The sequence below is a fragment of the Antechinus flavipes genome, chromosome 5, assembly GCF_016432865.1.
Source record: "Antechinus flavipes isolate AdamAnt ecotype Samford, QLD, Australia chromosome 5, AdamAnt_v2, whole genome shotgun sequence".
NCBI lineage: Eukaryota > Metazoa > Chordata > Mammalia > Dasyuromorphia > Dasyuridae > Antechinus > Antechinus flavipes.
The window spans coordinates 214,352,542-214,369,726 of NC_067402.1; the positions used below are offsets into that span (position 1 = coordinate 214,352,542).

A 17,185-nucleotide genomic window follows, 5' to 3' on the forward strand; every position below is an offset into this window, starting at 1 on the left:
AATCTCTCTCTTCTCTCTCTCTCTCTCTCTCTCTCTCTCTCTCTCTCTCTCTCTCTCTCTCTCTCTCTCCCCTCCCTCTCCTTCTCTTCCTTGTTTTCCTCTCTTCTTCTTCACCCCCTCTCTTTCTTTGTCTTTCTCTGTCCCTTTCTTATTCTGTTTCTCTGTCTCTGTCTCTCTCATATTCATCTTCTTTAAGGTAATTTGATTCAGATGAATAGATCAAAGTTGAGTCAGAAATAGTGAATAAAACTTATATTCATACTAATGATATATCGAATTCAGATTGTGTCTTGCACACAAGAACATCATGATTATGTTCAGACTGATTTTGCTTAACTTCATTTTAAGAACATTATCTAACATGAATTAAATTATTTACTTAGTGAGTAGAGATTAACTATGTCAATAAAGAGCCACTTCTGTGGATTATAATATTAAAAGCAATTAAATCTGGAATATGAAACATTGATTGGAATCCACTTCTGACTTTTATTAGACAATTGTCTAATTGACCTTCTAATTAAGTTGTGTGCAATTTACTCACCCTCTATTGAACTAGTTTTTTCACTTCTAAAATGGGGTAAGAGAATTCTCATACTACCTAATTGCTGTGAACCAAGCCTTTTGTCAGTTATAAAACAGCATAAAATGTGAATATCAAATTACAGGAAAATATCAAATTAAATATTATTGGTGTTCAGTAATTTTAATAATATTTGATTCTTTGTAACTATTTGTGGTTTTCATGGCAAAGATATTTCAGTAGTTTGCCTTTTCCTTCTCCAACTAATTCTATATATGGGAAAAATGATTTACTCAAGATCACACAGGTAGGTGGTAGAAGGTAGGTAAGTGCTGCAATGTACAAAACACTGGGCTTGAAATTCAGAAGACTTGAATTCAAATCTGTACTTAGACACATTACCATGAAATTATCGATCCTATTATTTGAACCCAGATATTTCTAAATTGTTTAATATCATTAAATTATTAATAAACTGATTTTTATTGAAAACATACTATACACAGAAAACCATGCTAGGTACTGGGTTCAAATAATAGGATCAATGATTTTATGGACTTAATAGAAATCCTAGAAAGGTAAAATACACACATAAATATCAATAATAAAAATAGTGTTAATTAATATCTAATTAATTAATTTTCAGGTTAATTAATATTTATTTTATTAATAAATAACTTAATAAATATTTCCTAAGCATCTACTATTTGCAGGTTACTCTGGAAAGACAAAGAGTAGTCCCTCCCCTCAAAGCTCTTATACTTTAATGAGAGAAAACATTGATCCATCTATCTCTGTAATAAATGCATGACAGGGATGTAACATAAAGTAATATTTGAGTTACATTGGGAAAATGTCATTATGAGAGGTAGATAAAATATGTAGAAGTTAGAATTTATATTGGATTTTAAATAATAGATTTTATTTCAATAGGTCAAAAGAAAATAACCAAACCAAAAGGAAGAACATGTGCAAAGGCATGGAGAAGAGGAAGGTTATGATTTGTGTTTAAGGAAGTTGATAGAAGGAGATAATATGAGAGAAGATTGCAATAAGGGGGAAGGAGGACGCACACAATTATGGAACACTTTCAAGGCAAGGTAAAAAAAGTTCACACCTTACTTAGTAAACAATAAGGAATCATTGGATATTTTTGACACAGTGATAAATTCACATTAATCTGCCTGAGAAGTAAGAATGAATTATAGTAAAGACAAATTAAGAAAAGTAAAATTCTGTTAGGAGGACATTGTAATTTTTCACACTTATATGAATGATAATTGGTACTAGAATGGTACTAGTAGATGTAGAAAAGAGACAGATTGCAAAGATCATACATAAATAATCAAGACTAGTCATGGGGATCCCCATTTCTCTCAACCCATTTTGTACCTTTTAGTCCCCTCTACATTGAATCTCATTCTTTCTTTCCTTTTTTGTCTGTCAAAATCAACTCATCCTTTTTTAAAAAAAAGCAATATCTCTATTTGTTCCCTTGATATCATCCCCTCTCATTTTCTCTGGAAATGTGTATCTATAATCTACTCTTTCTTTGTTTCCTTTCTCGCCTTTACTCTCTCTCATTATCAATCTTTGCTTATTTACTGACTTATCTATTCATGAGCCCACAAAATGCCCATATCTTGCCATGTTTATGTAGTTATATGATACAGCACATGTAATACTGAACTTGAAATCAGAAAGATTTAAGTTCCAATGCTTCCTCAGAGACTTACTATGCAAGTTACTCAGTCTCTCTCTGCTTCTGTTTCTTCATCTATTGTATGGAGACAATCATAATACTTCCTTCCCTGGATTATTATTAAAGACAGAATGAAATAATACTTGCAAACTTTAGTCTTGTATAAATGCTACTGTTATTGCTATTACAAATTATTATAATAATTCATTTGACTCTACTATGTTCTCAAGTTAAATCCTATTTTTCCCTTTTTTATAGCCAAATTATGAAAAAAATCTTTTTATATTCATTAGTTCTATTTCCTTATGTACCATTCACTTCTCAATCTTTTGCAGTTTGCCTTCTCCTCTCACCACTCAATTGAAATTACTTATTTAATTGCTAAGTCTTTTTCTCAATTTTTATATTTTTGAACATCTTGAGCAACTTTTTTGAACATTTTGACTACACTGAACAAAATTCCCTCCTAATACTTTCTTCTCTTACAGATTTAATGATATAGAGTCTATTTTGGTTATCTTATTACTTGTCTTATCCTTTCTCAAATTTCTCATTTTCTACTTGCACTCCTCTATCCTTGGGTTGGGAACAAGGCTGGGAACACAGTATATGCTAAGATATAAAATCTTCATATACTCAGGGATGAAGTTATAAAGACAGTCTCAGAAGAGAAAGATGCATAGATGATAAAAAACAAATGGATCAATCAATATTTAAATAAAGATTTCCTTTCTAGTATACCTTTTTTTGTAGATGATTTTATCAGGCACCAGTTCATTTATCCTCCTTCTATAAGTTATTCTCAAATTCATGAAATTAAGCCCTACTCTCTTGATTTAACTTTCCATATCATCAAATGGCCGTTGAATACCTCTTTGCAGATATTCTGTATATACTGTAAACTCTATAAGGTCAAAATAGATTTAATTATCTTCTACCTTAAATGTACCTCCTTTGCAATCTCTATTTTACTCAAAGATAGCACTCTTCCAGTCACCCAGATAAACATCCTGTAACTCATTTTTAGTTTATTCTTTCCTTTGCTTCACTCTTCTCATATAAAATTAATTACTAAATATAAATTACAAATTCTATCTCTAGCATATCCTATAGTCCCCATCTCTTACACAGTCTCCATTCTTAATTTTGGATTGCAATTGCTTCCTAATTCTTCTCTTTATTTCCATTTTCTCTCCTCAACAGCCATAGCTCCACTCAGTTGCTAAAGTGATATTCCTAAAACATAAATCTGATAAGGTCACTCCCTTGCTCCAAACCCTTCAAAAGTTCCTTATTGCCAATAAAATAAAAGCTACCAATAGGAATAGCTAGTTTGGGGGAGCAGGGGAGTAATAAAAGGAAAAAGATGAAAAGTTTACTTTAGAATATATTGGCTTTGTGATGTCATTGGGACATGCAGTTAACAATGACTTCAAGGTAACCCCAAATTTCCAAGGTACACACTTAGTCCACAAGAAAGATGATGCCTAGAAATGTAGATTTAGGAGTCATTCATGCAAAGTTCTATCTTATCAAAATAAATAAAATAACTAAGAAAAATGTCTAAAGAAAAAAAAAAGAACCAAAAGTAAAATTTTGGGGAAAAAAAGTCATGACAAAAAAAGTTAAAGGGGAAGAAAGAATCAAGTAGGGGCATTGGGGCTAATTCAACAAATTAATGTCAAATGTTACAGATAGGTCAAGAAGTTGGGGAACTGTTGGGGGAGAAATATTACTGAATGTATGGAATAGAAAGTTATTGTTTAGTTTTGAAATTAGCGTTCCAGCTGGTTGATGTTTGGGCAATAGGAAGACAAAATCCAGATTTCCAAGAGTGTTAAGAAAAAAATAGGTTTTGCAGAAGAGGATGAATACATTGCTTAAAATTTTAGGTGGTATAATAGACAGAGCACTGGACCAAAGAGTCAGAAAGTCCTAAGTTCAAATTTGATGTCATATATTTGTTAGTTGTGTGACCCTGGACATGTCTTTTAACCCTTTTTGTCTCACTTTCTGCATCTGTAAAATAAGCTAAATAAGGAAATGGCAAACTGCTCCAGAATCTTTACCTCAAGTGGGGTCATAAGGAATTGACAGAATAAAAAATAATAAATTACATAGGAAAAAGCAACTAACAGTCATTTTTTTTCTTTTTTATTTACAAGATATATGCATAGATAATATTTCAGCATTGACAATTGCAAAGAACTTTGCTCCAACTTTTCCCCTCCTTCCCCCCAACCCCTTCCCCCAGATGGCAGATTAACCAATACGTGTTAAATATGTTAAAGTAGAAATTAAATATAATATTAGTATACAAGTCCAAACAGTTATTTTGCTGTACAAAAAGAATTACACTTTGAAATAGTATAAAATTAACCTGTGAAGGAAATCAAAAATGCAAGCAGACAAAAATAGAGGGATTGGGAATTGTATGTAGTGGTTCATAGTCATCTCCCAGAGTTCTTTCGCTGGGTGTAGCTGGTTCAGTTCATTACTGCTCTATTGGAACTGATTTGGTTCATCTCATTGTTGAAGAGGGCCACGTCCATCAGAATTGATCATCATATAGTATTGTTGCTGAAGTATATAATGATCTCCTGGTTCTGCTCATTTCCCTCAGCATCAGTACATGTAAATCTCTCCAGGCATCTCTGAAATCTTCCTACTGGTCATTTCTTACAGAACAATAATATTCCATAATATTCATATACCACAATTTATTCAGCCATTCTCCAATCGATGCGCATCCACTTAGTTTCCAGTTTCCGGCCACTACAAAGAGGGCTGCCATAAACATTCTTGCATATACAGGTCCCTTTCCCTTTGACTAACAGTCATTTTCAAGATGAGAAATTTTCTTATTGCTATTGTTGAGGTGATCTAATTTAGATGCTAAATATTCTGTAGTTAGCAATTCTATCTCTCTGGGCTCTGAATAAACCATGCATATGAATACCTCACATTTATATAGCATTTTACAATGTATTTGCTTTATTTATTTATTTTTTAATAACACTCCAGTGAATAGATTGATTAAAAAGCATTTATTAAGTACTTATGCTATATTGTGAACCACATTGCATAGCTCATATCAGAGATACAGGGGGAAAAGACAAGAAAATCTATGCTCTTAAAGAGGTCATATTTTAATTGGGGAGAAAAGAAATATGAATTTGAGCTACAAATCTAATAGCAAAGTTCTATGATCCTTAGTGGGAAGCAGGAAAGCAGATGATAATGTAGATTGTTAATAAAATTTTTATTCATAATTCCTCTATTTTTATATTGATCATTTTGATAGACTTAAGTGGCAAAAATATTTTATGTTTTGGGGTCTTCAGTAGCTGTTACTGTTGAGAAGGGTTCCAGCACCCACAGTAGTAGTTGCTGGGCTTGATTGACTCTGCACTATCTCTGCCATCTGCCTCCTCTCTATACCTAACAATTTCATTCTAGTATCAGCTGTTATCCATACAAATATGGACAATTGCAATAATCTCCTAACAGGATTTTGATGTGGTGCATGTCCTAGGGAGGATGTGGTAATAAGCTCTATAGCCACCTGGCTTTGGGAAAGATCTAGTTAAAAAATATATATATACATATACATATACATATACATACATACACATATATATTTCTGACCAGGATGTTAAAGCCACAAATATTGCAGGATGTCAGATAACAGCCTGTTGGTCACTGATAATAGGATTTCTGAAACTGAGTCATAATAATGAGATACTTAAAGCTAACACAGGTGCAAAACAAAATTGTATGCCTGCCACTTATACTAGTGACATTTCAGACCTAAAAATACACCTCTGAAAGATTTCCCTCATGAGCTCTGCCCAGAGAACTATGGGTACTGAATCCACACACTAAGTCACAACCAAACCATTATTCACCTCCACCTCTAAGTGATACAATTAGCATATCACTGACATGAAGTACCTAGTCTCTCTCATTTTTCCCTATAAATTTATTCTCTTGCTCCTGGTTCTTTACTAACTTCTTTTGTAATTTAGCTGGCTTTAATTTGTGTTATAATAACAATAAACTTTTCCCTTGACTTGAAGATAGGTTCAAGACTGCAATATTTTTTGAAATGTATTACAACACTAGACTGGAACCCCAATATTTTGGGGTCCTCCTTGAGCCTCACACTTGTTCATTTGTCTTCACTACAATTTTTTCTTCCTTCTGAAGAAGACTAATTTTATTCTATATTTGTGTTAAAAATATTCAATGATTCCCTACTGTCTTTCCCAAGTAAAGTGTAAACTTTACTAGCCTTGCATTTAAAGTCCATCAGGCTTGGGTGTTTTGTCAAAATAATTACTTCCAGGTATTCCAAAGACTAAGAAGAAGCTGAAGCAGATGTGGTAGAATACTTAGAGCTTGGCCAGGCATCAAAGACACCAAAGTTATCCATTACATCCTGTACCATAGCCATCTGATTCATAGACAGATCAGGATATCACTTATGATGTCATTAATCCCTTTTGAAAACAAAGATAAATAGCTTCACAGGGTGATGATTATATGGACTTGGTTGGAAGTAGGGCCAAATGGTCTGAGATTAAGGACACTGCCTCTCCCCGGTCTCTTGGATTTACCTGCTTGATGGTGACAACTGATCAGCAATTGTTGATTGTGATGACCGCGTATTTTAAAATCAGCCAAACTCAGGAATTCAAGTTAAGGGAAAATCTCCAATCTTTATTCTTTGTGGAGGTGAAGGGGGATGGCAATAGCAATGTGAGCAGCCATGACATGAACCCAGCCAGCCATCTCTCTCTACCTTTCTTCTCTGCCCCTCTGCCTCCACCCACCAAAATTGTCCCTATGTCATTTCCTATACAAAACATTGCAAAAAGAGTGGGCAGGGGCCATTCTTTCTCCAAACATATATGTTAATAGAGTATGGTCCAAATACTATTTAGCTTCACGTGCTTGGGACCTCAGTGCATCAACTCGAGTTTCAGCCCATTATATCTCCCGCTTTCTTTTGTTTTAGAACACAGGTGGTCATGCCATCCCTGATTTCTCAGGGAAGTCAGAGCCCCCAAGGAGAGGTGATCACACCCTCCCTTGACTTTTCAGGAAAGGAAGTGAAAGCACCGAAAAGGTGGTGATCATTACTCCCCTGACTTCTCAGAAATGGAGGTGAAAGCACTAAAAAGGAGATGATCATGCCCTCCCTGACATCTCAGGGAGATGAAAAGCACCAAAGGGAAGTGGGGGTTGCTAGCATGTTTCTGGGCTGAAGGATCTTATTATGCACAAAACCATCAGCATGGGAGGTATTACACAAGCACATAGCAATAATGCAGAGGCTATTAGTGATGACTCTCCCCACAGTCAGTGTGGGCTCAATGTGGAGATACAAACATGAATTTTATATGCAAGTTGTGATATAACAAACAATATAAATCAACATGTGTTGTAAAAGATTGCCAGAAGTCCTAGAAGGAGGGTATGTAAACAGGAGTCACACATATGCCTTCTTCAGAAGTCAAGAGATAGTCCAAAACCAATCTATTGTCCATTGCTTCATATGTCAGGGAATCCAATGATCCCCCCAAGTTTTTGAAGTCCTGCAAAAGTCATTTTATGTCTTAGGGAATCCAATGATTCCAGCAGATTTTGAAGTACTGTAACAGTCTTATCATTTCTCAGAAAATCCAATGAGTCCTGAAAGCTTTGAAGTCTTATGTCTCAGAGAATCCAATGATTCTTGAGGACTTTCCAGTCCTACAACAATCTTATGTGTCAGAGAATCCAATGATTCCTGAGGGTTTTTAAGTCCTACAATTTTCTATGTCCATGAGTTAAACGCCATAACTGCCACGCTCTTTCAATGGTGAACACAATCAGCAACAGAACCACCCGATATTTCTTGGGTCTTCTCCTTCGTTTCAAGGGTCTGCTCCGTCTCTCTGTGATGGTCCCTTCCATTAACCACTTTCTGGGTCTCTCCACATCACCTGGTGATTATCTAAAGATAGTGGAGCTGCTCACACTGGACACTGCCCTTCCGGTGGGTTATAAAACCTGTCTGCCGGAGCCAGTGCATCTTTGTCAAAAATCAAGAAGTTAATAGTAGAAAGGGTTAGATTTAGTAGTTCTCTAGGGTTACCTGTGGCTCCCCCTTTATTTTGTTTTTGGAGCAGCATCTTAATGTCTCTGTTTCTCCTCTCTATTATTGCCTGTCCTTGAGGATTAAAGGGTATGCCAGTGGTGTGTAAAATCTTATACAGTGCACAAAAGTGTACAAAATGTTTGGAGGTATATGCAGGACCATTGTCTGTTTTTATTGCGTGTGGCACATCCATAATGGCAAATGCTTGTGTGAGGAATTCAGTGACCACCTGGGCTGTCTCTTTTGCTGCTGGTATTGAAAAAGTGAAGCCTGAAAAGATGTCTACCACAACACAGATAAAAGACAGACGACCGTAAGATTTATAATGGATCACATCCATTTGCCAGATTTCACTGGGTCTCAAGCCACGAGGGTTCTTCCCCAGAGGCAGTGTAGGAGCGTGGAAGGAAGGCAAGCTGTACAGCTTTTTACTATGCTCCTAGCTTCCTCTTTTGTTATCCCAAATTGTAAACACAAAGCTCAAGCAGCGTGATGGTATTTAGAATGGGATTCCTGGGCCTCCTGAAATAAAGGCATACTGGCTAACATAGTTAAAAGGCTATCTGCCTTTGAACTTCCATCAAAAATAGGATCTGGAAGTCCACTATGTGAGTGGACATGCAAGGTATAATCTTTCCTGGATGCTTTCTCACTTGCTCCTGAAGTTCCTTAAAAAGCTGATATATATTAGAAGCTGCAAATTTTATTTGGGCTGTGGCAATTCTTTGTACCACACCTACTGAATAGGCTGAATCAGATATTATATTTAGATCTCCTGGGTAATAAGTGAGAGCTAGCATGATCACATATAATTCGTTCTGCTGAGTAGACTGAAATGGAGTTCTGACTACTCTCTTTATAGTTAAGTCATGAGAGTATACAGCACAAATATTGTGTTTGGATGCATCTGTAAAGATAGTTGGTCCTTTAAGAGGAACTTTAGAAACTTTTTCTTCAAGAATCCATCGCCAATTTTGTAAAAGTCTGGTTATCTTTAATGGAGACTCATGTGTAAAATTTGGAGCCATGGCTAATAAAATTTGCCACTCTGGGATGGTCTCACAGCACACATTAATTTGTGTATTGGTGTAAAAGGTGTATATCTTATCAGGACTTCTCCCAGATAATTGTACTGCTAGCTTAATGGCCTTTAATAAAATTCTAGCCACAAGCACTGGGTAAGGAGTAAGGCTTTGTTCTGGTTGTGCCAGGAGGTTCACCCACTCTATCACACTGACTCCTTGATGAAGGACTGCTGTGGGTACCTCTTGTGTGGCAAAAACTGATATTTCCAAGGGTTTCTGAGTGACTCTTTCAACCACATTGGATAAAGCCAGTTCAACTTTTCTCAAAGCCTCTTGGGCTTCTTTTGTAAGCTGGCATGGTGAATTTAAAACACTGTCTCCCCTTAAAATGTCATATAATGGTTGTAACTGATAGGTAGTCAAGCCTAACACTGGTGGCATCCATTGGATATCTCTTATCAATTTCTGAAAATCATTTAAGGTGTTTAGCTTTTCTGTACTTAAGGACAGTTTTTGTACTGTAAGCACCTTAGGGTATACTTCATATCCTAAATATTGAAAAAGAACATGTCTTTGAATTTTCTCTTCAGCTATGTATAATTTGTAGTATCTTTATGTTTCTATGGTCTTTTGTAGACATGCTTCTAGCATTTGTTCCTCAGGTGCACATCCCCATATATCATCCACATAATATAATAGCATAACTTTTGGAAATGCTTTTCTTACTGGAGCAAGAGCAGCAGCAACATACATTTGACACAGAGTGGGGGGGGGGGGACATTTCATTCCCTCTGGTAAAACTGTCCATTCATATCTTTTATAAGGCTCAGCTAAGTTAAGGCTGGGCACTAAAAAGGCAAATCTTTTCATATCCTCCTTATCTAGAGGGATAGAATAGAAACAATCCTTACTATCTATAACCCAAAGAGGCTATTCTCTAGGCAACTGAGTAGGAGATGGAAGTCCAGGCTGAAGAGCTCCCATAGTTTCCATCTGTTCATTTACCATTCTTAAATCAGTCAACATCCTCCATTTTTCCAGATTAATTTTTTTTACAACAAACACTGGGGAATTCCAAGGACTTAGAGAAGGTTGTAAGTGTCCTTGGTCAAGTTGTTCCTGTATTATATCTAATAAGGCCTGAATTTTATTACGACCTCAGGGCCACTGTTCTATGCACACCAGTGTATCAGTTTTCCATTGGATAGGAACAGGTGAAAGTGTTGGCAGGCCTTCAACAGCAGCCCTGCTTAAAAAACCGAAGTACTCATTTTTAACCCTAATTGCTGTAAAACATCTCTTCCCCACAGATTGATGGGGATTTTTTCAACTATAAAAGGAGTAAAAGCTCCTGTTTTGCCTTCAAAAATCCATCTCATAGGAGTAGCACTAATTTCAGCTGCTATTGATCCTCCTATGCCAGACATGTAGGTGTCTGCTTTAATCTTTGGCCAGTGACTGGGCCAATTGGCACCTCTAATAACTGTATGATCTGCACCTGTCTCTACCAATCCTTTCAATGGTAGGCCATTTATATAGATCATGAGCATAGGTCGGTCAGCTGTTACAGCTGCTGTCTAGTATATTCTTGGATTTTGTGGTCTGGAATCAGAATCTGGGTGACTATCACCAGGTTGCTTATTAGGATTCTGTATGAGTAAACCTATTGCCACTACTTCTTCTGGGTGATAATAAGTCACACATTGTCTACCTGTATTAGTGACTGGGATAATATTATCTACACTTTCTCCAGTTTCCCACATCAGTTTGTGGATGGACACTGTTTTGTATGTATAAAAAGGAGGTGAAATGGTCAAGCCTACTGTGCCTGGAGGTAGGGGATCCATAGGCTGGAGAGGAACAGATTTCACCGCTCCAGGGGGTATCTCAGTTGTCCCAGGTGCATACAGCTCTATTCTCCCCAATTGTAATTCCTTTCTGCACTTCCTGGCTGGTTGACTGTGTAATCCCCTTCTCCCATCATATGGCTTTCTGGCTGACTGACCATGTCTGGATACTGGACTTCTAGGCACTCTCTGGGTGACCATTGGCTGCCATCATGCCCCAAGTGTTTTTTGCCTGGGCCCCTGGAGCTGGATCCCTCATCCCATTTCCCTGAATCTGTCTACATTCTGAGCACATCGAATCGTCAGTTCTTTCATACCATTCCTCATTTAGCATTAGAAAAAGCCAATTGGTTCATGAGTACATAGTTTTTTATTCAGCCAAACGGAAATCCTCCTTGGCTATGTTATATGTCTTTCTTTGTGAAGTGCAGGACATCATTCTCATTCAGCTTGTAGCTCTCACTGACTGTACAACTGACGCTCTGGACAATGACCTGAGACAAGAACAGTTGACTGAAAGAGAGGAGATAGCCCAAGAGATTGAGGGAAGGTTCACACATATTCCCTGTAGCCAGCCTCAGCATAAATTGGAGATTTTTCATCCATTTTTCAAAGATATGGTAGAGAAGAAGAACATGATTGAGGCTACCCATATGTATGATAATGTTGCTGAAGTCTGTAGTATTGCTCTCCCTCTCTGCAACTCCAATCTTCCTGACTCTGAAGAAGACATTGAACCCTCATCCTATAGTCTCTTCCAAGAAAATACATCCTTGTCCTCCTTGTCCAAAGATCATTCTAAGTTTCCCATGGAGCTAGAGGAAATGATAGTCTGCCTTTCTTTTCACATTTTGAGAGTAAGCTTAACAACAAAGTACCTCCATCAGTGAAACCAAAGTCTCCTCTCTATGATAAAGGGAATCTGTCTTATCTGGACCAAGGGCATAAGGATGCCCAGAGGAAGTCAATGTCTTCTAGCATCTGGCTCCCTGCTGATGGGTTTGATCCTTCAGATTATGCAGAGCCGATGGATTCTGTGGTCAAGTGATGCAATGAGGAGGAAAATATCTACTCTGTACCACATGACAGTACCCAAGGCAAAATCATCACCATCCGGAACATTACAAGGCCCAGTCCAAAGGAAGCGCCAACGAAATGGACACCAGCTCTTTGGAGCAAGGGCGCAAAATGTCTATGGTGAGTAAACCCATATTGTACAGGACATAGTGCACGTGCCCCGGGTGCTTTGCCAGCTATAGTACCAGCTTCAGTGTGGGCAGCGATGACGAGCTGGGGCCCATCTGGAAGAAAGAGGAGGACCAAGCCTCCCGGGAATACAAAGGGGACAATTCCACAATCCCTTGTGAAACAGATGAAGACCTGAGGAGGTGGAACATTCTGCGCAGTCTCCAAAGGAACACTAAGAAACCAAAGCCTAAACTCCAGCCATCTATCACAAAGATGACGTGGGAGAGTAACTATTTTAGGGTGCTTTTAAACACTGTAGTAACTCCAGAGAAGCCTATTCCCATTTTTATTGAGAGATGCATTGAATACATTGAAGCAACAGGACTGAGTACGGAAGGAATCTACAGAGTGAGTGGAAATAAATCTGAGATGGAGAGCCTTCAGAGGCAGTTTGATCAAGACCACAACCTGAATCTGGCTGAAAAGGACTTCATCGTGAACACTGTGGCAGGTGCCATGAAGAGCTTCTTTTCCAAGCTGCCAGACCCCCGGTTCCCTACAGTATGCAGAATGACCTGGTGGAGGCCCACAAAATCAATGGCCAGAAGCAGAAGTTACGGGTTCTGAAGTAGGTGCTAAAGAAATACCCGAAGGAGAACCATGAAGTCTTCAAATATGTCATCTCTCACCTGAACAAGGTCAGTCACAACAACAAGGTGAATCTCATGACAAGTGAGAACTTGTCCATCTGCTTCTGGCCCACCTTGATGAGACCAGACTTTAGCACCATGGACGCCCTCACAGCCACATGGACCTATCAGACAATCATTGAACTCTTCATCCAAGAGTGCCCCTTCTTTTTCTACAATCGACCCATTGGCTGGGGCCACGCCCAGCTCCCCCTCCTCGGTGGCTCCTGCCCTCCCCTTCCTCACTTCCACCCCCAGTTGTGAGCCAGCTTTCTCTCTCTACTTCTCTGCCCCTCTGTCTCCACCCACCAAAATCATCCCTAAATCATTTCCTATACTACACATCAGGACTTGCACAAAGAGTGGGCGGGGGCCATTCTTTCTCCAAGTATATATAGTAATAGAGTATAGTCTACTTACTATTTAGCCTCATGTGCTTGGGACGTCAGTGCATTAACTCCAGCTTCAGCCCATTACATTTGATGGTAGTTGTAGGCAAGGAAAGTCCCTTCTCCACTATGATTGGCTTAAATGGGTAGGGGCCAGGGAGATAAAGGAGGAGATTAGGAGAGGCCATTTTTATTCTTAGGGCTCTTAGGTTCATCATGGGTCTGCCTAAATAATGAGAAAATTAATTCAAGTACCACCATCCCCCATTCTATAAAGATACTAAGGCTGAAAGAGGGAACATAATTTGCTCAGAAACTTGCAGCTAAGAAGTAGTAGAGCTAGGCCTTAAACCAGTACTTCTAACTCAATGCTAAGAATAGTATAATTCCAGAAAGTCCTTTTCACAAGGTCCTTTGCATTATTTTTAAGTAATTTTGCTGTATTTGCTATTAAACAATGTCAGCATCACTCTTAGTGTTGTAGTCAAAGGAGTTGGAGCTGCCATTTAACAAAAGGTGACCTTAACCGTGAAAATTTCTCTGGACCTAAAATTATTCATTTATAAAACCATGATCTGGTATAGATAATTGCTAATAATCCTTTTACTTCCAAATTTATAATTTGTTGATACTTTAAACTGATATCTCAGAAGTTATATCACCTTCCAATCACTATCAACTACTAATCAGTGACATAGAAGGGTCAAGAAACTGGTGCTTACATCAGGAAAAAAATAAATACTGATTAAAGCAGAGTAGCTCTTTTTTATCTTTCATCTTTTTAAAATAGGAAATAATCATTTTTCAATGATGTGATTCAATACATCTCAGCTTAAAATCCCCAGTTTTGTTCATAGTCCTTTTCCCCCCTTTCAAGTTGGAGGCAGTTATTTTGTATTCATAGCAAGTGAAAGAATTTTTCTTTATTCCAATGGTTTTGAGGAATGGTGCAAGCACACATAACAGTTTTGTCATTATTTTATTTGCCATACAAGACAAAAAATAAAAGAGGGTAAAATGCCATTAATATGGTGATACCAGTTGGGGAAAAAAAAAAGCCACAATGATTTATAGATGGATCCAAATTCTTTTCCTCTTATTCTCATTGACACTTCCAGTGCACTTCTCCTTCTATAGAATCATCACCCTAGGTAATATGAATAAATATTACACAGTATGGGATTGTATTATTTCCTTTTCCTTTTATTCTTTCTAAAATTATTTCTTGCTAAGTATGGTGGCACACATATTATTGAGAGAAGTTAAAATGCTGAATAGTTTAAATTTGGGATGTTCTTAACATCAGCATGGTTAAAGCTGATCAAGTGATTGTACCAAGTCAGACGCCAATGTGGTGAGGCTGAGGGGGACCAAAGGTTTACCAGGCTGTCCAAGGATACGTAAATCCACTTAGGTAGAAAAATCATAGCAGGTTAGAACTTCCAGACTTAGGGACATTCAAATAAAGTCTTCCAACAACTACTGCACTTTTCACTCTGGAAAGATAAACAGAGATAATAAAAACAATAAACTTCATTATCATCATCATCATATCTTCTTCAAACAGTAAATGTAACAACTTGGTTTTAATATCATAAGATTTGGTAAATGAATTTGTGTGTATTGATAATTGTGATATTATCTGTAAGAATTTCACAGAATCACAAACTTCTTAAGATCCATTAAAATCATGATAGTGTGTTGCATAAGTTGCTGGATTTGGATTTCAATTTCTTACTCTGCACTTACTAGCTTTGTTTCCTTTTGTTGTTGGCCATAATTGGCCATAACAACCAGTGTGAGATTCATTTTTCTTATTTGGATAATGATATTCTAGTACTATTTAAACTTCTTTTTTTTTTCTTTCCTTCCTTTCTCCCTCCCTTCCTTCCTCCTTTCCTTCATTTCTCCCTTATTTCTTTTTCTTTCTTCCTCCCTCTCTCCCTTTCTCCCTCTCTCTTTTCCTTCCTCTCTCCCTTCCTCTCTCCTTTCCTTCCTTCCTTCTTTCCTTCCTTCCTTCCTTCCTTCCTTCCTTCCTTCCTTCCTTCCTTCCTTCCTTCCTTCCTTCTTTCCTTCCTTCCTTCTTTCCTTCCTTCCTTTTTTCCTTCCTTCCTTCCTTTCTTTCTTCCTTCTTTCATTTCTTTTCTTTCTTTCTCTTTTTCTTCTTCTTAGATCAGGGCCATTACTCTAGCATCTTTTGGCTTATTAAAAGGCTGTATTCTATTAACATTAACTTCATATGATTAAAACCTGACAAAATCTGACTACTGAAGTAACTGTTAAAGGAAGACTATTTGACATTCCTTTGATTAAAGACAAAGGTGGGGCTTGTGCTCCCCAAAGTGATTTAGTTATTTGTTAACTCCTTTCCTTAACTGAATAAGGAAGGATTTCCCTGATATTAGCTTTCTTTATTGTCTTGGTGATATGTAAATCTTGGCCCTCAATCAGCCCATTTTAGTCCTCTAAATATAGCTTAATTTGTAACCTTAGTTTACCTGTAAACTCTTTGAAGTTGGTTTCTTTCATCTGGAGAACATTTCCTTAATTTTATTACATTGAAGGAAGCATGATCTTATGAAACTGTCTTTTCCTCAATTTTTATGACCTAAGAGGAATGTACAAGATTGCAATATGTAAAATAATATGTTCTCTTTCACTCAAATGCAATTCTGCTACAAAAGTCTCCTTAGAATTCTAATCTTCATTAGGGTTTGTTGTTGTTGTAGTTTTTGTTTTTTAAGCTAAATTCGAAATCTATGCTTAAGCATAATAAAACTTAAATTTTGTGTATGCTGTAGATATATGGGCAACATTTACCTACCACATGAATTCAAAAAAGGAGATACCTTTCCTACAGTGGTGATAATGGTGATGATAAAATTAAAGTGGTGTTAATAAATGCTTCATTGCCATATAAATTCCACTAATGACAAAATAGTCCAAATCCTATCTAAAAATAAATTTCTCTTCAAAATATACCATCACAGACTTTCAGCTCTTGCTTAAATACTTCGTAATGAACAAACTTGCTTGAATCTTTACAAACTGCTAACTCATTAGAGTTGATAGATTATTGATTTGCTCTTACAAGAAGATGTTTGGGCCTTGATGTTTGGGCCAGAACCTGAAACAAGGTACTAAGTAGAACTAATTGATACAATGCTTGTGTTTGCACCTTTACTCATTGGAGTTCACATGTTTGGGAAATTTCAGGGTTTAGTATGAGATACCTGAATTTACATCTCCCTTGAAGCTCTTAGGGCCAGAGAGCACTATGGGAGAAAACCTATAATTCCATTCTCTCAGAAGAGTCATATATAAACCAGTGAAGAGTGATTCATAATACTATTTTCCACTTGGCTGGCTGGTGGCGGAAGAAGAGTTTTCAGAGGAAGAAGCTATGAGTCGAGAGTTCAGTGAAGATTGAGAAGCCTATCTCAGAGGCAAGACAGATTCAACTTGGTGCTGGCTCTGGAGGCTGAAGAAAGCAGAGGCAGAGGCTGAAGGACAAAACCGCTGGATTTGGAGACATTTGGAGGGAGCTCTTGGAACCAAGCAGAGAGAGAGAGAGGCCTCAACTAACTAGGCTACTTTGGAAGGAGAAAATAAACATTTGTATTTTTACCAGCTGGCTGCATTTGGGGTAATTATTGATCTGAACTGATACTAAGGCT

General features: G+C 37.3%; 1 pseudogene; it reads left to right on the forward strand.

The window, feature by feature from the left end:
• The first annotated feature begins 11,520 nt into the window (after positions 1-11,520).
• Positions 11,521-16,374, forward strand: LOC127538686 (rho GTPase-activating protein 35-like; annotated as a pseudogene).
• Positions 16,375-17,185: the final 811 nt, after the last annotated feature.